The sequence below is a fragment of the Rhipicephalus sanguineus genome, chromosome 9, assembly GCF_013339695.2.
Source record: "Rhipicephalus sanguineus isolate Rsan-2018 chromosome 9, BIME_Rsan_1.4, whole genome shotgun sequence".
In the NCBI taxonomy this organism is placed as follows: domain Eukaryota; kingdom Metazoa; phylum Arthropoda; class Arachnida; order Ixodida; family Ixodidae; genus Rhipicephalus; species Rhipicephalus sanguineus.
This window is the reverse complement of record NC_051184.2, coordinates 122,778,206-122,804,247: the sequence shown is the minus strand read 5'-3', so window position 1 is coordinate 122,804,247 and position 26,042 is coordinate 122,778,206. Positions and strand designations below refer to the sequence as shown.

General features: G+C 47.2%; 1 pseudogene; it reads right to left on the bottom strand.

Annotated features, from left to right (window-relative positions):
- LOC125759975 (uncharacterized) overlaps positions 1-25,619 on the bottom strand; it is a 37,310-nt pseudogene extending 11,691 nt beyond the window's left edge.
- Between the last annotated feature and the right edge of the window lie 423 nt (positions 25,620-26,042).

Sequence of the window (26,042 nt, the reverse complement as noted above, 5' to 3'; positions counted from 1 at the left end):
GTAGGTAATCACTAACACTCTCACTAACCGTTGTGAAAAGAGTATTCCAAATTGAACGCAAGACTAACCACCGCCACAACAACAACTACCCAGTTTATTTATTTATTTACAACATACTGCGGACCCACATGGGCCCAGGCAGGAGGGGTAAAATGCTAAACGAAAACACAGCATTCCAAAAGGCGAAAAACAAACAAATAAACGCTTACATTTCAATTTCAATGTTAGGTTATCAGAAATCAATCAGGTCAATCGACTCAACTGAATCATGATAATGACAGTGTGTTCCATTCGTTAATAGTGCGAGAAAAAAAAAAGAAAATTTGAAGGTCTTAGTTCTTGTAGGATATCGAGTTAAAGATTCAGGATGATGATGTCTGGTTAGTCCTGTTGATAACGAGCGTAGATAAGGACGAGGATGAAAACAGATTTTAATATTTTTCTGGAGAAAAAGTAATTTAAGCCTGAGTATTTTACGTCGTGATTTCAATGTTTGTATTGTAGGAGTGTGCATGAGCGCTGTTGGCGACTCGGTCGTACTGTATTTAAAAAAATAAATCTGACAGCTGTGCGCTGAACCATTTCAAGTGCGTTAGTATTGTGGTTGGTGTGAGGATCCCAGACGGTTGTTGCACAACGGCCACAATTTGACACGCCAGGCGAATACTGTGACGTAACTGTACCAGAGTAGTATGTAGGTACAGCGTACTAAAATATTGCAGAGCACGTTGTGTGGGTAGCGTTCAGTTTCATAGTTCCCACGGTGTAGCGCTAGTTTCTCTACTCATAATGGAGCTGACGAGACGCCAAGAGCCACTGACATCGCTGTGGAAAGACCACAGTGAGGTGCGAGGCCATCTTCTCTTCTTCGCACGACCTGAATTGTAACGTAAGTATACAGAACCGAGACGCCCGATACCGCATCAAAAGCATTCTCACTGAAGGGCTAGCAGTTGAACGAATTCAGGCTCATCGTCATACCTGTGGTCAACGCTTAAATACAATGTGAACTGGGGTTAACGCCAAACCACTCAAGAAAGGCGACGCGACGAAGGCGAGAGAATCTGGCCTGCAGGCTGCGCCCTCCCACAGTAACTATAAAAAATAAAGAAATCGGAGAGGAACATTATATCTGTGGCCGCTGTCGAAAGATGGCGCTACTTGAAAATGTTGTCGGAATGGTGTGAACGGTTCTCGATATGGTCGTTTTTGCATTAACTTAAACAACCCTGTAAATATATCGTTCATTGTTATGTGGCTTTAGAATAACTGCTGCGCTTGGCTAGGCCATTTGTACAATTTCATAATATCTGCGTATATTGCAATGCAACCATGAAATGGTAAAGGGTTAAAAAATGACGCATCTCTTGTGCCACCATGGTCCGCCATAATTCAGTGACTATATAACGGACTGCGCTCCGTTGAGGTGTATCTTTAAACAGTAGGAGTGTGTGAATATTCGAGTTGCGAATTCGAATCGAATACTGCCTAATCGTATAATTCGATTCGACTTTCGAATAGCTAGTATTCGAACGTTCGAATAATTCGACAGGACGAATATCGAAAACGTGACAAAGACCAATGGTGCAATTTGGTGAAGGTGGGCTGGCTAAAACTAACGCTAACGTCGTTACAGTGGTCTTTGGTTAAAACTTTCCCCGATTTCCTGGTTCAACAACAAGCGTTTGTTTACTTGAGGGGAGATTATGTCATTTCAGCAAGTAAAAACAAAAAGACACGAGGAAAGTGGCAAGCCTTCGTCAACTTCGCTTCCGGAACGAGGGTACGGACTTCTTGCATAGTTCGGCCGCTTATGCCGCAAGCGCCAAAAACTTTCCTACTTTGGCCCGCGAAACCCTTGATTGGTTTCAGATGCGAAATTTGTTCACGCTGCGCCGTCGCCATTTCAGCACTGACCACTCGTCCAGAACTCCGTTCTACCAGAAACTCCCATCGTTTCCACAGACAAACAGAAAGACAGACAGACAGACCAAAATTTCTGGGTCTAAGTTCCCCAAGAGAGACTATCGTTTTTAAAAAAAAAACACTCCCGAACCAGCGCGCAACAAAGGTGTCCCCACGCCGTAGCTTCCTTGATTTTAAAGACGATAGTCTTTCTTATAGATACCTGGAAGCCATCGCAAATATCTGGAAGTGTGCTTGGGAACTTCTCGGCAAAATCACGTGACTGCAATGTACCGATACTTCTCACTTGCATAACCAGTAAAGCTATGTTTTAATCTTTTCATGCCAGCTAGTGCCATCTGTAACTCAACAGTTCTCGTCCTTAATTCCTCACTTGATGTCTTATGCATAATTACCACATTGAAAATACTCTAAACACATGGCTGCAACGGCACCTTGGAATTAAGCAATCACATGCGCTAAATAAAAAAATTCCTATAAATAGGGACTGGTCGCTTTGCACATTGGATCCTAGGACTCGATATGCCACGGGGATGAATAAAAACTGACCACAAATGTATAGATGCTGTTAAACAGTCAGGAGTTAAGTTCATAGGTAAGGAAAACGCGAAAACGAAACCACGACACACAGTAACAAAGGGGACGGAACGGCACACTACTAACAACTGAAGTTGAAAATGTGCTTGGCTTATTTAGTCATATTCATGCTCTTTCTGTGGATGTGTCATTGTTTACTCTTGTAATTTTTTCGTGCTGTGTAGTATTTTATTTATTTATTTATTTATTTATTTATTTATTTATTACAATACTGTCGGTCTGATCTTCAGACATTAGGCAAGAGTTAGTACAAGTAAATAAAAAAAGAAATTGGTACAATAAACACATATAAACACATTGCGGCAATAATAAAAAAAAAACCTGTGTTAGCGCATACATGTAGAGAAAATGCCACAACTGAACATCAATAAAGAAACAATGAAATAAAATAATAGGAAAACGATATGCCACGAGGATGAATAAAAACTGACCACAAATGTATAGATGCTGTTACACAGTCAGGAGTTAAGTTCATAGGTAAGGAAAACGCGAAAACGAAACCACGACACACAGTAACAAAGGGGACGGAACGGCACACTACTAACAACTGAAGTTGAAATAACTTGGGAAAACGTGGATGCAAAAACATACGGAAAAGCTTGATGTCAGGCAAAGACATTTGGAAAAAAAAGCATCAGGGTTCATGTAAAACTACGTCAGAGGTATTTATTATGGATTGAAGAACCTGTAGATATTGTCACGTGGTCGTGACGTCGACGAAGACAGCAGTCGGCGTTTGCAAGATGAAACTGTTTATTTGGCCGAACTTGTGGCCGGAAAATGAGAACTAGTACTACAGCAATACACGCTGTACAAAGATAGCGGCGAACAGGGCGTCGTCCGTCGAACAACTGACAAGCGGTCAAGCGCGTCGGCTTTTATACAGGCGCTATGGAACTTTCCAGCAATATCGCTGGTGGCGGCGTTATCTCTCGACAAAGCTGGAACATTCGCGTGCGGCGTGCAATCTTAACAAAACGATCTACTAAAATCGTGAAGCTTCTCGAACACTGCTTTGCGGCCAGTGTCGAGCGTTGATAACCGTCCTTGCTTGTCAAACTCGAACACATCAAAATAAAAGAAGCGCGCGTGGCATTGCCCCCCTTTGAAAAAGCATCGTCCCGATGCTTGCAACAGAACATGGAAAGGAAAAAAAAACAAGTGCATACACAAATAAATTACAATAACAAAGGAAAAAGTACAGTCCCCAGGTTCGCTAACGCGCAAAAAACAGCTTAAGGCGCACGACATGGACGACTTCAGGTCGTGCGCGGCGTCGCTGGGAGTTCGTAATGCCGTCCGGGACGACCTCGTAGTCAAGAGCGCCGTGACGTCGAAGCACCTTGTATGGGCCGAAGTATCGTCGAAGAAGTTTTTCACTGAGCCCACGTCGGCGTATCGGCGTCCAGACCCACACACCGTCACCGGGTTGGTACTCCATGTGGCGTCGTCGAAGATTATAGTGACGGCTGTCGACCCTCTGCTGGTTCTTGATGCGCAGGCGGGCGAGCTGTCGAGCTTCTTCGGCGCGTTGCAAATAGGCGGCAACGTCGAGATCGTCTTCGTCGGTGGCGGTTGGTAGTATTGCGTCGAGCGTCGTTGCCGGGCTCCTTCCGTATACCAGCTTGTACGGCGTCATTTGCGTCGTTTCTTGCATGGCCGTGTTGTATGCGAAGGTCACATACGGAAGGATGGCATCCCACGTCTTGTGTTCGACGTCGACATACATGGCCAGCATGTCGGCGATGGTCTTGTTTAGCCGCTCGGTGAGGCCATTGGTCTGTGGGTGGTACGCTGTGGTCCGGCGGTGGCTTGTTTGGCTGTATCTCAGTATTGCCTGAGTTAGGTCAGCAGTAAACGCCGTACCTCTGTCGGTGATGAGGACTTTTGGGGCGCCATGACGCAGTACGATGTTCTCAACGAAGAACTTCGCTACCTCGGCGGCACTGCCTCTAGGCAGGGCCCTTGTCTCGGCGTAGCGGGTGAGGTAGTCAGTAGCTACGACGATCCATTTGTTTCCGGGATTGGACGTCGGGAACGGCCCCAGTAAGTCCATCCCAATTTGCTGGAACGGCCGTTGAGGTGGCTCAATAGGCTACAGAAGTCCGGCTGGCCTAGTCGGCAGTGTCTTGCGTCGCTGAGAGTCCCGGCAGGTCTTGACGTAGCGAGTTACGTCTTCGGCAAGGCGCGGCCAGTAGTACTTTTCCTGTATTCTTGCGAGCGTGCGAGAAACACCCAGGTGTCCCGACGTCGGGTCGTCGTGCAGAGCCTGGAGGACCTCTGGTCGCAGTGTCGAGGGCACTACGAGAAGAGAATTGGCTCGAAGCGGCGAGAAGTTCTTCTTAAGGAGAACACCGTCGCGCAAGAAAAACGACGTCAGCCCTCGCGTGAATACCTTCGGAACAACGGTGGTCCTGCCTTCAAGGTATTCCACAAGGCCCCTGAGTCCTGGGTGTGCTCGCTGTCGTTCGGCGAAGTCGTCGGCGCTTATTGTTCCCAAGAAACAGTCATCATCCTGGTCGTCCTGCGGCGGTGGGTCGACGGGGGCGCGGGACATGCAGTCAGCGTCGGAGTGTTTTCTTCCGGACTTGTAAACGACGGTTATGTCAAATTCTTGACGTTGTAGGCTCCATCGTGCGAGGCGACCTGAAGGGTCCTTCAAGTTAGCTAGCCAACACAAGGCGTGGTGGTCGCTCACAACTTTGAAGTGCCGGCCGTAGAGGTAGGGGCGAAACTTCGATGTAGCCCAGATGATGGCCAGGCACTCCTTTTCTGTTGTGGAGTAGTTGATTTCTGCCTTTGATAGCGACCGGCTAGCAGAATTGATGACCCTTTCGAATCCGTCGGTCTTTTGCACAAGGACGGCGCCGAGTCCTACGCTGCTTGCGTCGGTGTGGATTTCCGTATCGGCGTATTCGTCAAAATGCGCAAGTATGGGAGGCGCTGCAGGCGTCGTTTCAATTCTTGAAATGCTTGAACTTGCGACGTCTCCCACCTGAATTCGACGTCGGCCTTCGTGAGTTGCGTCAGTGGCTCGGCGATCCGTGAGAATTCCTTGACGAAACGTCTGTAATAGGCGACCAAGCCGAGAAAATGGCGTACGGCCTTCTTGTCGGTGGGCGTCGGGAAGTCAGCGATGGCAGCTGTTTTCCGCGGGTCCGGGCGAACACCATCCTTGCTGATCACGTGACCCAAGAACAAGAGCTCCTCGTACGCGAAGCGGCACTTTTCAGGCTTCAAAGTGAGTCTGGAGGTCTTGATTGCTTGAAGTACAACTTCAAGGCGCCGAAGGTGTTCGTCGAAGTTTGAGGAAAACACAACGACGTCGTCCAAGTACACGAGGCATGTCTGCCACTTCAAGCCGGCCAGTACTGTATCCATAACCCGTTGAAAAGTCGCAGGTGCCGAGCAAAGACCAAAGGACATGACCTTGAACTCGAACAGGCCGTCTGGTGTTATAAAGCCAGTCTTCTCTCGGTCTCTCTCGTCGACTTCTATTTGCCAGTAACCGGTCTTGAGGTCCATCGACGAAAAGTACTTTGCGTTGTGTAATCGATCCAGGGTGTCGTCTATACGGGGAAGGGGATACACGTCCTTCTTCGTGACTTTGTTCAGGCGACGATAATCGACGCAAAAACGTAGAGTCCCAGCCTTCTTCGTCACTAGCACCACCGGGGATGCCCACGGACTCTTCGACGGCTGGATGATGTCGTCGCGTAGCATTTCGTCGACCTGTTTCATCATGGCCTCCCGTTCTCACGTCGAAACTCTGTACGGGCTCTGACGGAGTGGTCTGGCATTTCCCTCTGTTATGATGCGATGTTTTGCCACGGGGATCTGCCGAAGTAGGATCGGCGCAGGCTCCACGGGGTCGGTCATCGTCGCTGCGGTGGGTGTTGGGACCTTGGGCTGCCTGGTTTGTTCGGGAAGGAGCCCGTGCTCTGGCTGCAGTCCCTTCTGCCTGCGGCTTGTTCGACGGTCCGGGTTTTCTTTGCTGTCGTCCTCCTCGCGGCTTGGGCTTGGGTCAGCGCTTCGCGGGGGCGTCCGGATCATGGAAGAAGCAGCACCTCCACCAGATGTCACGTGGTCGTGACGTCGACGAAGACAGCAGTCGGCGTTTGCAAGATGAAACTGTTTATTTGGCCGAACTTGTGGCCGGAAAATGAGAACTAGTACTACAGCAATACACGCTGTACAAAGATAGCGGCGAACAGGGCGTCGTCCGTCGATGAACTGACAAGCGGTCAAGCGCGTCGGCTTTTATACAGGCGCTATGGAACTTTCCAGCAATATCGCTGGTGGCGGCGTTATCTCTCGACAAAGCTGGAACATTCACGTGCGGCGTGCAATCTTAACAAAACAATCTACTAAAATCGTGAAGCTTCTCGAACACTGCTTTGCGGCCAGCGTCGAGCGTTGATAACCGTCCTTGCTGGTCAAACTCGAACACATCAAAATAAAAGAAGAAGCGGGCGTGGTAATATGATGATAGCGACGGAAATTCTACCACAGTTAAGGGGAGGGAATTCCAATTGGTTGCTGTTCTCGGGAAAAAGAATATTGCAACATTTTGATGTGACTAGAAAACTCGGACACTTTTTTAGAATGATGGGACGGAGTAGGCCGCCAGTGAGCGTCTTTTAGATATGTATCCTTTTTTATACCTAGCTGTCCATGATAAAGGAGATAAAGGAGTTTCATTCGCTCACGGTAACGCCTAATTGCGAATTTGTCGTGCTAAGCCGTTTCTAGAAGAGATGTTACTGATGCCTCCCAGCTGTACTTGTTAAAGATTAGCCTAACTGATTCCCTCTGTATGTTTTTATATTGAAATGTTTCTTTTTGTGTATGGATCCCAAACAGCTGCACAGTATTCCAGAAGTGCCCGAATAAATGTTTATAGGCTAATAGCTTAGCTTCTGTTGGAGACTTACTCAAACGCCTCCTTAAATATCCGAGTTTTTTCATCGCCTTCCGAAGTATCTAGTCAATGTGGTCGTTCCATCTGAGATCGTGAAAGATGATGACTCCCAGATGCTACTGCAAGAGGTTCATTATCAAAAGAGTAAGCAAAACGTTATAGGGTTCTTTTTGCGACTGATTGTCAATACCACAGTTTTTTGTTTATGGTCATTAGCCAGTCTCTGCACCGTGTTTGAATTAGGTCCAAAGATTTATTTAATGTAACCTGGTCATGGGGTGTGGTAATTTCGCGGTATATAATACAGTCATCCGCAAAAAGCCTGATTTTAAAGGGAATTATCCGAACCATGTCATTGATGTATACGAGAAATATAGGGGACCAAGAACAGACCCTTGTGGGATACCTGAAAGGACTGAAATGGCGCGTGAAGTTACGTTGTCAATGGCCACGACTTGACGTCTACATGAGAGGTAGGCTTCTATACAAGCTAGTAATATGAGTAGTCGCTCTAACTTAAGCAATAATTTTCGATGAGAGACTAGGTCAAATGCTTTTGAAGTCGAGAAATATAATGTCGACCTGGTTATGTCTGTCTAGGGCTGCAGCTAAGTCATGGACAGTTTCGATGAGCTGGGTGACTGTAGAGTAACCACGGCGAAAGACATGCTGGAACGAACAAATTAAGCATTTGTTTTCAAGAACACGTGAAATATGTTTAAAAATTATGTACTCTAGTACCTTCGCGCATGTCCATAATAAGGAGATCGGTCTGTATGATGACGGATTTGATGGTGCGCTTGTTTTAGGGATTGGCGTGATTTTTGCGTACTTCCAGTCACACGAAAGATCCGCATTAGACAATGATTTCTTGAATAACAGACATAGATATTTCGAACACCATTGCGCATAACGCTTTAAAAATGCATTTGGTATACCGTATATGCCTGGTCATTTCTTGTCATCTAATTTTAGCAGTAGTGCTAGTATGCCTTCTTCAGATATAGACACATTATCAATAGGTTCACTGTGATCAAATTTGCTAAATTTCGGTGCACGACCGTCGTCAGCGAGAAACACGGAAACAAAATAAGCATAAAGCGCTTCGGCAATTGATGCGTTATCTGTCGCAGGGACACCATCGACCGATAGAGAAGCCGGGTCTTTCTTCTTTGGCGAAAAGTGTCGCCAAAATATTTCTGGTGAAGTTTTAAGGAAGTTTTTAGGACGAAGGTGTCCGTAAAAATCCTTCGCCTTTTTATTGCTGTTCTTTGGTTGTTCGCGTAACTGCGATATCTTATCTGAACCACTTGAGCATGGATACCGTCTGTATTGCCTTTCCGCTCTGTTTAACATACGTTGGTGACGTGCAATCTCTTTCGTCATCCATGGATTAGGTGTACTCTGCAAGTGTCGTTTGGTGGGATAAACTTTTTTACACAAGTCAATACTAGGTTTTTAAAAAAGCACCACATATGTTCAACACTAGACGCATCTGATTCCTAAAACGAGGTAAAAAAAACTACCTAGAACATCCAAAATATTAACATCACTAGCACGTGAAAACACCGGAATAGACTCTTTTTTTTGCCAGCCTTGATCGGAATTTCACCTCGAGATGTAAGCACAGCAGCTTGTGGTCTGAGATACCTTTAAATATGTCCACACTCTGGTCACGATCAAGAACACTGTCACTAATTATAAAGAGATCCAAAATTGATCAACTATCACCTTTTATTCTTGTAGGCGTTTTAGATGCGAAGCATCTCTTGCTCGGGGGTTTGTCATCCGCACGCAGCGTTGTGGTCCGCACTCACACTACGCATGCGCGACTCTCCTCCTTCCCTCTCTCCAACAGCTGCGCGTTCCTCTCTCCACTACTGTACCAGCACCTGCTTGCGCTTCTCCTGCGTTCTCGCTTCTGCTCTCACGGCGCATACGCTACTCTCCTCCTCTAGTCTCCTCTCCTACAAAGGGCAGGGCGCCGCGCGCGATCAGTACAGCGCTTGCCTCGGTTGGCTCCTCTGAAATGCAGGCTCGACATGCCGAAATTCTTTCCTGCGCAGCGCCGCGATGAGGGACAGCGCATTCACGTCCCCTCCCCCTCTCTCTCCTCTCCTACGCTGCCTCCCTCTCGCGCGCCTGTCGACGTCCCCCGCACGCCCTGTGAGAATGAACGGCCAGGCTAGAGGGAAGACACGACGCGCGTAGTGTTCCTCTTCGCGTTCCACGACGCGAGGTCGGTAGCTTGCCCAGCGAACGCCAACGGAACGCGATCGTGCAAGTGCTCCGGCTTCCCATCGCCTCATGGTCCTCTTTAGCGGGAGATGGTGTAATTTTTTTTACTAACTGTGATACACCGTGTAATAAACAATGTCTACGAGTGGCTTAGCGGAAGCACAGAGTGCTTCAGGAAAATCACCGTCAAAGTAATTAGTGGACTGTTAAAATCTCCAGTTAGTACAAGGCTAGAAGCACAGTTCATGCTCACGGATTCGTTATGCGCCTCAAAAAATGTGCCGTCACTGTTCGGCGGGCGGTAAAGTCCGGCAATTACCAAATGAAAGACCTCGAAGTGAACTTTCACCAATACGCATTCAATGCTGGTAATATCTGGCAGTCTTGCAACACGCAACGAGTCCATGTACAAAATAGCAACACCGCCACCGCGGGAGTCACGGTCATTGCGGTAGATACGGTATCCGTGCGGTACGATTTCTGAGTCACTTATGTCGCCTTGCAGCGACGTTTCCGTAATAACTATCACATGGGGGCTGTAAGCGGCAACTACGCTTTCTATGTCAGCTGTTTTCTTTATTATACTTCGGGCATTTAGGTTAAGACATCGCAAAGTATTTTTGAGGCCTTTATTTCATTCCGCGGTTCTCACGCCTGCCCGAAGCTGACGGCCCGTTGTTCGCCGTTACCGCGGCGTTAATTACTCGGTAGTCGTGTTTTTTAGTTTCATCCCAGTCGTACAATTCACTGCTTATTTTCATTTTATTGTAGATTAGTTTTACCTTAGTCCCATCTCGCCTGATATCAGTCAACTTCTCTAGTGGCGGTCGAGAAATCCTTAGAGACTGATATGTGCTTTCCCTTTAATTTGAAGCAGTTGCTCACAATGGAATTTTTTTCGCGATGGTCAAACAACATTAAAATCACAGGGCCCGGCTTGTTAGTACGCGGACGGCCAACTCTATGAATTCTTTCTATAGAGGATACCTTCACTCCTAATGTATCTCGAAATATATCATCAATCACTTTCTGCGATAGTGATTCTGGCGTTTCCCCAGCCGGCTCCGAAACTCGTAAAGAAAAGGTATTTTAAACTTCAATTTTGTTTCTCTCTTTTTTATTTCTTCGACAGCACCACGTTTCCCTCACGCTTGCTCGCTCGGTAAACATGGCGTCCAAGCTTTGCCGCCTGAACCGTGTGCCGCCGCAAGCTCGCCGTTTCGTTCTCCAAAGAAGCTGTGCTCTAAATGTGATAGAAAGTGGCAATCAAAACAGACCAAGCAAGTTATCTGCAATGTCTACGCTGGAGTGAGGGGCCATCAGCCTGACTTGACTACAAACGAAGCGTGCCGGAATGTCGCCGAGCTCACCGAAGTGAGCGAGGGAACAGTTAAGCGAATCAAGGGTGAAGCTCTGCTGGCCCCACTTGCCTCCCCAAAGGTCAAAAGAAATTCAATTTCTCGGGCCAAGCTGAGAAGCGCATCACCGGCAAGACGCGGCCGCTGCGCTATGACACGTTTTCGTTGGCAGCACTGCGGCGCAGAGTGCACAGCTACTTCATGCGCACTGAAATACGTACGGCCGAGAAGCTACGCAACGACGTGATCAGCGATCCTGATATGAACATGCCCAGCGTCAGCACTCGTACGAATCAAAGAATGCTGAACGACTTCGGAATCGCCTTCCGAAACAGAACAAGGAATTCCGCGTTTCTTGAGAGACAGAACATCGTTGCTTGGCGTCGAGAGTGCCTCCGGACCATCCGAGAAATGCAGAGGCAGCGGCGGTAAGTTCTTACGTTCTTTTTAAATGCGAAGCATTTCTTAGCGAACTTCTGCGACTTTGAGCGTATCTATCTATCTATCTATCTAGCCGCCTACGACTTTGTGCTCTCCTGGTCGCTTGGTTCATCGAATGTGCACCAAAATTGGTATGGCGTAACATGACTCTATGACGAACATAAATGACAAGTCATAACATGAAAATCATGACACGCATGTCATGTACAGCATGATTTACATGCTACGCTCATGGTGCGCTGGCGGCCGTTCGCTAGCTTGATATACACCAAAATTGGTATCTTGCGACGTGACTGTGTGACGAACATAAATAACACAAGTTAACATGAAAGTCATGACACGCATGTTATGTACAGCATGTCTTACGTGCCACGCTCATGGAGCGCTGGCGGCAGTTTCGCTAGGTTGATCTACCCCGAAATTGGTATTGCGCGACGTGACTGTGTGAAGAACATAAGAAGACGAGTTAACATGAAAATCATGACACGCATGTCATGTACAGCATGACTTCCGTGTTACGCTCATGGAGCGCTGGCGGCCGTTTCGCTAGCTTGATCTACCCCGAAATTGGTATTGCGCGACGTGACTGTGTGACGAACATAAAAACACGAGTTAATATGACAATCATGACACACATGTCATGTACAGCATGACTTACGTGCCACGCTCATGGGGCGCTGGCGGCGGTTTCGCTAGATTTATATACACCAAAATTGGTATCTTGTGACGTGACTGTGTGAGGAACATAACAACACGCGTTAACATGAAAATCATGACACGCATGTCATGTACAGCATGACTTACGTGCCACGCTCATGGAGCGCTGGCGGCCATTTCGCTAGCTTGATCTACCCCGAAATTGGCATTGCGCGACGTGACTGTGTGGCGAACATAAAAACACAAGTTAACATGAAAATCATGACACGCATGTCATGTACAGCATAACTTAGGTGCCACGTTCATGGGGTGCTGGCGGCCGTTTCGCTAGCTTGATCTACCCCGAAATTGGTATTGCGCGACGTGACTGTGTGGCGAACATAAAAACACAAGTTAACATGAAAATCATGACACGCATGTCATGTACAGCATGACTTAGGTGCCACGTTCATGGGGTGCTGGCGGCCGTTCGCTAGCTTGATCTACCCCGAAATTGGTATTGCGCGACTTGACTATGTGACGAACGTAATAACACGAGTTAACATGAAAGTCGTGACACGTATGTCATGTATAGCATGACTTACGTGCAAACGCTCATGGGGCGCTGGCGGCCGTTTCTCTAGCTTGATCGACCCCGAAGTTGGTATTGCGCGACGTTACTGTGTGAAGAACATAAACAATAGGAGTTAACATGAAAACCTTGACACTCATTTTCCTCAATGACATACAAGACGATTTATGCAGGTCTTTGCTGGCTGCTTCGCATTGCATCGATTGCCACAATGCGTGGGATCTGCCGGCTTTTTATTTCTGCAAACGTTCTGTTCACTACGTGTGATTGTTGGTAAAAAGGTTGACGCGAATGGTGAGCATGCGTGTGTACCTACTGGTTAGCGAAAACGATAGGTATGCTATGCATTTTTGATCGCCAAACCTGTGCTATTGACGTGAGTGATCGAAAGCCTTACATAATCCTGATAAGTAGCAGCGAAATTCCCCATTAAGATAGGGTGGCTGTTCATGCTTGCGCTTGTACGATTAATAATAGTATTCGCCGAGGATTCCGTTGCATGTGGTCTAGGCTTAACTGAGCGTTGTGTATTGCAGCATTTCCCGTTGCATCGTTTGAGAAGACTTGCTGCCGTTTTTTTTTCGCGTACGGGCAAGGAATCTCAATGGCTTGGAGAAAGGAATAGCTAGTGATGACCCTCTGAATTGTAGATTTTATTGAGCGAATACGCTGCGCGCGTATTTGGGGATTGGGGACGTGGTTGCATCAGCTTTTTTGTACAGCCTGCACGGGTGTAGGCAGAAACTTTTTACGGCGGGGGGTACCACTTTCGTCTGAGCTGGCACCGGGCTGGACTATGTGGTCGAGTGCTGTATTGTGATCTGTATTCCGTGGGGAAAAAATCGGGGGGGGGGGGGGGGGTAGGAAGGCACAGGCCTGGAGTGCCACCCTCTGTCTACGCTTCTGGCAGCTTGAAACAACTTTCCTAAACATTGGTTTCAGTCTTTCACAGAGAGTTTTGCCAGATTATTTATGTCATATGTATTCACATAGGTTTTGTCAGTGTACTTTGTTTGGCCCTTAAACAGAGGCATAACCTCGGATTAAGGCTGTCTGCTTTGTTAATGGGCTCTTGGCAGTGAAAGTGCGCTATTAACAATAAGACTGCTGTCTCTTTTGCAGGACCCTCTACTACCTTGATGAGACCTAGGTAAACGCCGGCCATACAAGGGGGAGAGTTTGGGCAGACACCAGCGCTATGACTCGGCAAGACGCATTTCGTCAAGGGCTCTAAACTGGCCTCCGTGCACCGATTGGTAAAGGAGGACGCCTTATCTTTTTGCATGCTGTAAGTGCAGAAGGCTTTGTTGATGGAGCCGCCCTAGTGTGCCGTGCCAAGAAGGGCGCTTGTGATTACAACACAGAAATAGATGCTTCGCGTTTCCAGAAATGATTTGTTGAAGAGCTGCTACCGAACATCAAGCCACGCAGTGTGATCGTGATGGATAATGTGCCGTATCACAGTGCGCAGGATGAGAAGCTACCAAGCTTATCATCCAGAAAAGCGGAAATCCAGTCCAACTGCTGCAGCTCGTTAAGCAGATTAAGCATCTTTTCCTTGCTTAGCAGGTTGACAAACTTGCCAGTGCTGCCGGGCATGAGGTTGCGCGCTTGCCTCCTTACCACTAAGAGCTAAGTCCTATAGAGCTTGTATGGTGCCAAGTCAAAGGCTATGTTGCTTCAAGGGACACAGGTTTCAAGATTGAATCTGTCGAGAAGCTGCTGCAGGAAGTAATCGCAAGTGTGACCTAACAGAACTGGCTTCATGACTGCACTCACGTGATGAGGCTTGAGGATGAGGCATGGGAGCGTGATGACATTATACACAGCCAAACAGAAAGTCTCATCATGTCATTGTGCACAGACTGAAGTTTTTCAGATGAGTCGAGCAGCTCCGATATGAGAGGAATTGATGAACTGCCGTGACATCTCCATGTGTGCCTTGCCAATGCTTCGAGCAAATGATTGCACATGTACCCAACCAGAAACTGTCATTGTGTTTTTGAGGACTATCGTTAAATCCTGTTTCTTTATATCTTTATCGCTCATTCACTTCTTTGTGATTTCCGCTGCTGATCTCTTTTGTTGCACTTCCTGCATGTTCTGGTTACGTTATCGTGATGTTACAATGACTGCTGGGATTTTGTGTGCCAAAACCACGTTGTGATTATGAGGCATGCTGTGCTTGAGGTTGTAGAGATTTTAACCTCTGGGGTTGTTTACTGTAAGCGCTGTACCGTCATGGTAGCTGACATATGATTATCTTGGTCGTGAACGTTGACATTATCTGCTGCATCAGCGAGAACCACATTGCTTAGTTGAGACTTCAATGTTCAAAATAAGGTTCCCTTTTCTTTTTGATCTCATGTCAATGGCGCTTGCTGCCTTGTTTCATTTGTGTCGCAATGGGGACCTGAAATTGTGAAACCACTTGTCAGATTTGTGTTTTATTTACTCATTTACTTAGTTATTCTACCCTGGCTTTCCTTGTTATCAATGTGTTCCTACTCTTGCGTGTTTAGATTTGCTTATAAAAAATAGTTATTCTGCTGAGCAATACCACCGACCATTGTGATAATTCTGATGCATCAGTGGAGAATCTCCTTATAGAATGCCCGAAATATGAAGGACAGCGTGTTCGACTTAGTGATCGACTCAAGAGACTTGACAAGCGACCACTCTTATTTTGAACCATGGGCAAATTCTGACAATCAAAGTCGAGCTATGAGTGCTCTTTGGGATATTTAATTGGTACATACTTATTGAACTGCTTACGATTGTCATTTTTTTTTACTTTCATAGGATTGTATTATTGAGAATACTCTTAGGTCATGTCATATGTCCTTGTATGGGAGACTGGCTGTGTGGACTGCATCCTAGGTGTTATGGGACACAACCCTGTATGTGCTGGACTCTGCCCTTGGACTCCGTCAGTGGTAAGTTCTACGACGTATGTTGTATATGTGCATAGTTGAGCTGATTGTTTTTCTTTTTCTATTTTTTGTTTCTTTAAATTTTTCTTGTTGTGACATCTTTCTTCTTCTTGGATAGATAGCCGGCTCTATTGTAGCCTACCTTCTCATGTTATGTTTATTCTACGTAAATAAAAAAAGTTTAAGCTCGAATGAGTCTGGTCGAGAAAAGGTCTAGGTAGTCCGTATGACGAAAATTTGGTGAGTCTGAGTCGCAGTGAGCTCTCGGAGCAAAATATTATTCTTGATTAAGTAAGCTCCAGTTTTTTTGTTTTTTGCCGACCTATGGTCACAAGTTCGATGTATCAGTTGCCATGGATTTCCAGCTGAACGTTGTTATGTTTATGTTCTGTGTCACGACTCACATGTGTAAAATGTCATGTTGACATCGACTGCCAGAAAAAGGTTTTAATGGTTATCATGTTCTATGTCACAAGGGCAATAATGTTATGAGTGTCAGTAAAATTTTGTTATGGTTATGAAGTTCTGTACCATAAATGCAAACTAATATGTTGACATAGGGTGTCCAAAATATTGTATTCCCCACTGGAGAAAAGCTTTCTTATTTGCTCTTGAATACCTATGTGGAAATGCTTTTGCTGTCGGATACAATGGTTAATTTGAAAAATATAAACTGATTTGTGAATTAGACAAGACTGAGTTGGTAACGAAGCGATTGGAAAATCCTGATTTATAGCAAGAACCTTTGGTCTTTTTGTTCGCAATGTGCCTTCTGCTGCAAAAATTTAATTACTTGCCTTTTGCTTTCTTGCTCTTTCAAATCACGCCCGGATCCAATCTAATAAAACAAATGAATGTTTTTTATGGTTTATTTTTTAAAACAAATGAATGTTTTTATGGTTTATTTTTTTCTACCAGTGACAGCGGGTATTGTGAACAATACCTGTTACATACAGCATGTACAGATGGAAAAACATTGGTGGCCGTTACGCTCTGTGAAGGTGTGTGACCAGCGAAGCTTGATAAAATAATGTGCGTCAGTCTCTTTTTAAATCTAAACCCAACTCAGCGGCATCATTGTACTTCCATTTCACATTTATTCGAATGCAATGCGAGCTTTTTTTTCAAATTTTTGCTACTAAAGACGCCCCTCGCGTTAAAATCGTGATCGCGTTACAATCGAGCAAACACCGTATTCAGGCTGCAGTGTGCACTTGGCGGCGTTCATCATATTGCCATGTGTGTTATCCCTGATGTCTTGGACTGTTTGGAATGCTCCGCGCAGACGGCGATGCATGTTCCGCAAGCGTCACGATTGTTTAAGATCTTTTCGTTAAGATTGCGCGCGGTACGCGATTAGTCTAGAGATTACGTGGCCACCAGCGATAACGCTTGAACATTCGATAGAACATGTATAAAAGCCGAAGCGCTTTACCACTTGTCAGAAATACTGACGGATGACACTGTGACTGCTCGTTTCCCGCCCACAAGTTCGGCCAAATAAAGTGTTTCATCTTCGACACGCCCACTGCTGCCTTCGTCGACGTAACAACCCCGTGACAACATAAAGTACTGTAGGTAGGCGCATCTACGCAGACTGATCACAATGTCACTATGTTCCCATTCTGCATGTATACATCGTGCTAAACGCTCTAGCAATGCCAGCAAGCGAAACCGAAAGTGCAAATGAAATCGGCTGGAAGATGCCGAACTACTTGCGTAGTTACACAAATGTGCGGATGCCCCGCCTCTGTAGCATTCGCTCCAATGCCAAGATAAGTTGTCGCCGAGTATAGCCATCTCCAGAATTGGCGCTGGAGCCGCGGCTCACGCAGTAGAACTGGCGTGCGGCGTCGAAGAGGAGGATGCCATGCAGTATATCATCTGTCCCAATTTGCAGGAGAACATCATGGTGGCAAGCACCCCGGCCAACATAGAGCTTCAAGAAGGGTTGTTGTATACCTCAAGGTCAAGGATATCGACATTGGCGGCAAAACCGACATTGGTGCCATGGCGCGTGCGCCACGGCACCCCACGACACTTGTAAAGGAGTGATTCGTGGCATCCCCATAAGCGATACGCACGACATTGAGTAACGAAACTCTGTGAACGCGAACAACCCGCTGGCACTGCAGGCCAAGATAATCAAGGACACTGGGACAATCATCATAGCATTCGAAGGACACAAATACCGATGTTCGTGAGATATGGTCCTTTGTGTTTGAAATGCTCCCTTTACCGCCAACACGTTGACATTTATTACGTCTGTGATAAGCTGGAAGACTGAGCTGACAACTGTTGACGCCCAGCTGAAACCTCTGCAGAGGTTGTAAGATGAAGAACGCAGATGAGCAGCACCAGTGCGAGCCAATATGCAAGTCGTGCGACGGTCAGCACCGCAGAGCAGACAAGGAGTGCACGACCAGTTTCTTAGTGCCATGTGTCGTCAGGCGCAGATGATGGGAAAAGCTCGAGCAGCCGCGGAAGGACGTGACGGATCAATGATATTGAGTCCAGACCTCAAGGACGAGCAGCATTTCCCAGGCATCGGGACCCAAATCATCCAGAGTACACAAGGACAGGATGGGCGCCCCCACAATCCGACCTAACTGTGACTCCACGACCTAACCGACCTTACTGTGACGCCGCGACCTAAACGCAACGCAAGACGACGGACTAGTGGCCTCGACATACTATTGGACGGCCACAACGTCACTGCCGTCGTCGACAGTAGAGCCGCCTATTTCGTCGTCAGTGGACCGTTCGCCACGAGGTCGAAGATAGTTAAGATAACTTGGCGAGGCCCCGTAATCTGGGCCACTAGACGCCATCTAATAACAGCGACTGGAATCTGCACCGCAAGAGTCACCATTAATAACCGGACTTATCTGTGTGTTTAGTAATCCTGCAGCATTTCTCCAGGGCTGTGATACTTGGGATGGACTTTCTAAGTCACCATGGTGCCACCATCGACCTGAGATCTTAGTAGACAACACTAACCTCAGAAGAAGCGCTGTCACCCCACACGACGCCAGGAAACCACGCCTTGCATGCGCTTGACGAGCAGGTCACTGTTCCGCCTCTCTCCAGTGTCATCATTTGCGTCGGCACCGAAGAGACCACAGACTTGAAGCAATCATCCAGGGCGACCAGCACGTATCGGTCAGTGGCGACATTTGCGTTGCACGAGGAGTAGCCGAGCTCCGCGTACAAAAAAAGAGCAGATGCTTACAAATTTAAGCAATGAATACAAGCACGGCCACAAAGTACCTTATCGTGATACCTTCGGCATTGCGACCAGAAGTCCTCCACGCCCTGCACGACGATCTCACGGCAGGACACATCGGTGTATCCGGCATGCTCGCAAAAATACAGGAAAAGTACTACTGCCCGCGGTTTGCCGCCGACGTCACTCGCTAGGAAAAAACATACCGACACTGTCAGCGACGCAAGACGCCGACAACAAGACCAGCCGGCTTTCTTCAGCTGATCGAGCCACCTCGGCGACCGTTCCAGGAAATTGGGATAGACGTACTAGAGACGCTCCATATGTCGACGTGCGGAAATAAATGGATCACCGTAGCTACCGACTACCCCACCCCCTAAGCCGAATCAAGGGGCTTACCTAGAGGCAGTGCCGCCGAGGTAGCCAAGTTCTTAGTTGAGAACATAATCCTTCGTCATGGCGCCCCAGAGGTCCTCATCACCGACAGACGTACGGCCTTTACTTCTGACCTAACTCATGCAGTGGCGTGCCAACTCGTTCGCGAGTGGGGGGCTGGCGTCGCTCACTATGTCCGTAGTATATATTGCCACGTGCGCTTCTTCTTATCACTTTTGCTGCATTCGGTTTTCCCCACAAAGACTGTCAGCAACGCTCAGCGCAAACCGCGCTTCATTGTTCCAGAAGCTTCGCGATTATTGTAGATCGTTTACTTAAGATTGCGCGCAAGACGCGAACAATCGAGCATATTCTAGCGCTTGCGCGCCAACCAGCGATAATGCTGGAATATTCGACGCCACATGCATAAATGCCGACGCGCTTCACCACTTGTCAGTTGATCGACGGTCGACGCTCTGTTCGCCGCTCTCAGTGTATTGCTGTAGCTTGACTTTCAGTTTCTCGGCCACAAGTTCGGGCAAATAAAGTTTCATCTCGGACGTGTTGACTGCTGCCTCCGTCGACGTCACGACACCACGTGACAATATATACGAAGGCAGGCCCTCCTGCCGAAACGTTAGTAAAGATTGTTATATAAGGCAGCGACCTGAAACACGAGCGGAGTTTGGGATGCTGCTAGATGGAGGAGCATCTTCTTCACTTCGCCCCTGCAGAAAAAGGAGCCATCCTGGCACCCTATTAAGTTTCAGGCAGAGCCTCATGGTACTGCTTGAGGCGGGAAACATGGACGATGGCACGTCCACGCCGGCGCATGTCATCCGATCGAGAAAATGGCTCGATAAGAAAACTAAATGGAGACTTTTTCTCCAAGACGGTGTAAGGCCCCACGTACCTTGGAACGAGCTTTGAGGAAAGTCCCGTAGTTTGGTATGAGACATATAGCCATTCAAGAGACCCTGGGGCATACCTAGGGTCTGGAAGTGTGGCTGCGGTTTTCTTTCTGGCGTTGCCGCTTTTGCGATGTAAATGTGCGGGCTAGCTGGCGGCAATCTTTGGCTTGTCGAGCAGCTTCGGAGACAGGTGAGCACTCGGAAGCATTAAGACGGCGGGCAAGCAGAGTGTCGATAGTATGTGAATGCTCGCGTCCGCAAAGGAGAAAGAAAGGCGAAAATTCGGTAGTTGTTTGTATCGCGGTATTGTATGCGAATGTTACATAGAGGAGAACGCGGTCCCAGTTGCTATGGTCAAATGCGACGTACATTCAGAGCATATCTGCGAGCGTGCGGGTAAACCAATCCGTGAGCCCGTTAGTCTGCAGGTGGTATGCTGTGGTTGTCCGGTAAATGACGTGCCATTCCCAGAGCAGAGGTTTGACGACCTCGGAGAGGAAAGCGCGGCATCTGTCATTAAGGAGCTCTCGAGGGGTGCCATGTCGAAGGGTGAAGTGCCCTTAAATTGAAAGAGGCGATATCCAGAGCGCTAGCGCTCGGCAAAGCGGCACTACGGCGTCGTGTGTCAGGTGGTCGACAGCCACTATAATCCACCGATTGCCATGTGGTGTCATTGGAAGACGACCGTACAGGTAGACGCCGACGCGATCAAATGGCTTGGCAGATCATGGAAGCGTCTGCAATGCGCAAGTCGCACGTAAATGTGTTGATTTGCATCGTTGGCAGTCGGGACAGCACTGCACGAATTTCCGCACGTAATTGTACATGTCGCACCAGTAGTAGCGATGGCGAAGGTGTTCGTATGTCTTGAACACCCCGGCGTGGCCACATTGCAGATCGTCGTGACGCGAGGCGCATACTTGCTATCGCAATCTGCGTGGAATGACCAGTACAAACCGGCGGCCATCGGCAGTGTAGTTGCGGCGATGAAGCACTTGATTGCGAATGGTGAAATGGAAAGCTTGACTTCGGAGGGATCGAGATACAGGAAAGGTGGATATGCCAGTTAGATAACCAAGAAGAGATGCGATCTACGGGTCACGACATTGTTCGGTGGCAATGGAGTCGAGATCGACAGATGACAAGGGGTAGACGCAAGTGGTTCCGCACGCTGGATCTGGAGGTAAAGGTGAGCGGGAAAGGGCGTCAGCGTCAGAGTACTTGCGTCCGCAGCGGTATACGACGCGAATTTGGCACTCCTGGATGCGGAGTGCCCATCGCGCTAGGCGGCCAGGAAGGTCTTGCAACGTGGCGAGGGAGTAAATTGCGTGGTGATCGGTCACTAGATCGAACGGGCGGCCGTATAACTACGGCCGGATCTTTCCAAGCGCTTACACCTGAACCAAACACTATTTTTCAGTCACGCTGTAATTAGTTTCGGATTTCGTCAGCGTGCAACAAGCGAGGCTACGACGTATTCTGAATAGCCGGGCATTCGTTGAGCAAGGACAGCGCCAAGCCCGACCCCGCTAGCGTGTGTGCGTATTTCGGTCGGAGCCGTCGGATCGAAGTGGCGAAGATTAGTTGGGAGGTGAGCATGCGGCGCAGTGTAGCGAAGGCGACGTCACATGCAGGGGACCAGGAGGAGAGGTTCACGCCGCCGCGAAGAAGCTGGGTTAACGGTGACAAGTTGGATGCAAAATTGCGAACAAAGCGCCGGAAATATGAGCATAGGCCTACACAACTTCCAAGTTCCATCGTGGTCGTGCGCTTGCGAAATTCCGCGACTGCGGGCAGTTTTGCAGGGTCAAGTAATACGCCGTGTTTGGACACGATCTGGCCTAAGATGACGAGCTTCCGGGCAGCGAAGCGGCATTTCTTGAAGGTAGGCTGAAGGCCAGCGTTGGTCAGACAAGTCAGAACTTGCCAGAGGTGAAGGAGGTGCGTAGGGAAATCATGTGAGAAAACCACGACATTGTCGAGGTAACAGAGCCAGATAGACCACTTTAGAGCACGTCGCGTATTATCCATAAGTCGTTCAAACGTATCAGGCGCGTTACAAACCCAAAGGGCATGATGCTAAACTCGAACAGTACACCATGTGTAATAAACGCAGTCTTCTGGTGATCGGCTTCAGCCATTGGAACTTGACATGATTTTGCAGTATCTATTAACAACGGCAATCAAACTGATGCTATCCTTCTAGACTTTCGTAAAGCCTTCGACACGGTTTCTCATAACAAACTACTGTATAAATTAAATTCAGTACTTCAAAACCCTAAACTATTATCTTGGATTTCGTCGTATATAACTGGTCGGCAACAAATTGTTTCTTTTAACCAACATTGTTCAGGAAGAGTTTCCGTGTCTTCTGGTGTCCCGCAGGGTTCGGTCCTTGGACCACTTTTCTTCCTTATTTTTATAAATGACATAGTTGATGGCATCCCGGTAAAAATTAAACTTTACGCCGATGACTGCATTCTGCACCGCGAGATCAAAACCACGACTGACCAACTGCTTCTAAATCAAGCTTTTGAAAAGGTTGTGCCATGGTGCGAGAGTTGGCAGATGTGTCTTAATCTTGAAAAAACAGTAGCAATGAAAATTACTCACAAGAAAACGCCTCTAACTTATTATTACGGCTACAACAACAATTACCTTACCGAGGTAACTGAATACAAATACTTAGGACTTTTGATAACGAGTGATCTCCGGTGTAATAAACACATCGACCAAGTCACAGCACACGCACAACGTAAACTATTTTTTCTTCGCAGAGCACTGAAACTATCCACCCCTACTCTGCGTATCCTTGCGTATAAATCTGTTATTCTGCCCAGGTTAGACTATGCTGCCGTTATCTGGGACCCATATACTAAAACGAATATTGATAAATTAGAAATGATTCAAAAAAGAGCAGTTCGTTTTATATAGAATCGTTACAACCGTACTTCAGTAAGTGACCTGTTAATCAGAGCTGATCTGCAGCCTCTCTCCACTAGAAACCGTCATCCACGTTTGAAGTTTCTCTACCAAATATTAATGGGGCATGTTAAGGTCGACGCATATTCTGTTACGCCACTCACCTCAAGATGCAGCACAAGGCAACGGCATGATAGAACGCTAACGCCGCATCACACACGAAATAACTCATATAAATACTCTTTTTTTCCAAGGACGGTGCATGACTGGAATTTGCTAACAAATGAACAAGTGTCTCAGCCTTCGTTGCAAAGTTTTACTTCTAGTTTGTGAACCTGCTTTCATGTGTATTTAGTTCGACGATATATTTTAATCTTCAAGCGCCTACGTGTGCATTTTGCCTTGTTATTTACCTATTATTTTATTTTACTTACATTTCCTATTTTGTTGCTATGTGTATGTAATTAAATTGAGGATTGCTATGTATTATACTTTATATGCATGTGCACTTATATGTACAGATGTGTAACTGCGTTTCCTTTCTTATCAACCCATTTTCTGTTTTTGGTCGCGCGAAATATGTGAGCCGGTTGCACCTACCACCTGTTTCATGAATCTCGTGGTAACATATCATGTATTGTTGAACTTCCCGCCCTACGAAAATCCCAAACAGGGATTGTAGTATTTACAAATAAAAAAAGGCTAGATCAATACGGATTAGCTAAAATTAAACTAATCCAAATAAGCTAATCTTCAACAAGTTTTTAGTTAGCTGAGATTGCATAGTCAGTTCTATGACAGAGTATAGACACATTAGGTCAGTCCGGATTAAGCTAAACTGAATTAATCTAATCCTAAACAAGTTAATTTTGAGTAAGTCAAGATTGCCTAGCCAGTTGCATGACTCAGTATGGATTACCGTAATCTTGAACAAGTCATTTTTGAGTAACTCGAAATTGCCCAGCCAGTTGACTGGGTATGACCAGACTAAGCCAATCTGGATTAGCCCAGATTAGCTAATCTTCAACAAGTTATTTTGAGAAAGTTGAGATTACATAGCCAGTTCGATAACTGAGTATGGCCACATTGGGCCCATCTAGATAAAGGTAGATCGAGCTAATCCAGATTAGTCTAATTTTGAACAAGTCAATTTTGAGTAAGTTGAGATTGCGTAGGCAGTTCGATGATTGAGAATGGCCGGATTAAGCTAATTCGAAATAATCTAGTCCTGAACAAGTCAAATTTTAGCAAGTTGAGGTTGCTTAGCCAGATTTCTGACTTACTATAGCCAGATAAGGACAATCCAGATTAGTGCGAATTAGGCTCATCCGGATTGACCCGACCAACGTATCACTGACAAACCCGCTAAAACAACGCGAAGCTCAGCCATGCATTCTAACCACGACACCATGTGTCCCAAATCTTCCCGCCAAAACTGTTCGACGCCTATAGCACCATGACGACCACTAGAGCACTATGACCAGGTGGTGTATGTCATGACATACATGGAATGCATGATATGATTTGCATGTTATGACCTGTCATTTATGCTCGTCATACGCTTTTGTCATGCCATGCTCATTTTGGTATACATCAAGTTAATAAAACGGCGCCAGAGCATCATGAGTGGGTCACGTATGCCATGACATGATTTCCATGTTATGACCAGTCAGTGATGTTCGTCATGCGCTCATGTTAAGCCATGTTAATATTGATATACATCAAAATAATTGAAGGCCGCGAGAGCACGAATACATCGGCTGACAGTAGATAGATAGATACGCTGAAAACGACGTTGGTTCGACATGAAATGCTTCACGCCGAATAATAAATGCCTATCCTATTGGTTAATAACAATATATGAGTCAGTTCTACCGCCAGAACGAATAAGCTGAGCCATATTTCCGCGCACTTTATTGAAAGCGCTCTATCGATGCATGCACGGAGTGCGAGCGAACGGGAACGTTTGAACCAATATGGCGCCCATGAAAGCACACATAGAGGCACCCTTGGACCGGTGTGGCGGCTTCTTGTAGATGTATAGTGCGCCGCCCTGTGTGTAGAAAAACGTTACAAATGTGAGCTCGAGTGTGGCCTTACGTGCCGAGTGGTCATACTCGGGGTCTAATGTAGGGGAGTGTGATACAGGGTAGAAGAGCGAAACTGAAACCGGGTGATCACCGGAAAAGACGACAACCAAGAGCCTACACAGTCGTAGCGGGAAGCGCGTGACAGTATTCGAGGCAGCGCAGCGTTTGAGGGCAGATGGTTCAGATTGACGTCCGCTCCGGGGAGCTAGGTGCCGTCCTCTTGGCGCTGCACTGTTCCTGGACTTTTGCTTGGTGACTTACCCAGGGAGAGGCCAAGTGCCGCTGTTCTGGCTGCCGTTCCTGACGAGCTCGCCAAGCGGCGAACGAGAGATTCTCCGGCTGGGTGACTATACCCGGGATCTGGCGATGTGCCGCTGTTCCGTCTGCCGTTCCTGATAGCTGTCCAACCGGTGAACGAGGCCTATATTCTGGCTGGGTGACTAGGCCAGCCATCTGCCGAAGTGCCGCTGTTCTGGCTGCCGTTTATAACAGATGATTCAGTTCCGGTGTGCTGTGGACCGCTGTTTCCGCTTCCATTTCATAGGGCGGGCCCGACTCCAGTCTGCTGCCGGACGAGCGTTGTAGCTGAAGCTCCTCTGCCTTTGAGTGACCTGGGGGGCCTGTACCGCTGATGCTGCCGCTAATAGGACTGCATTTTACAGCGAAATATGTTATGAGATCACAACAGTTTTTCTCGGCATAGTTGTCCGCCGCCGCCACCGTCGGTGTCCGTAACCGCTATTGGGCGAAATAAGAAAAAAAGGATTCAATAAGAAAAAAAAACTCACACACTAACGGAAACGCCGAGTGAACGTAACGGAAACTTGGTGTGCGCCCCCAATGCTGCCTCGCATCTCCTTAAGGTTCCCTTGAGTG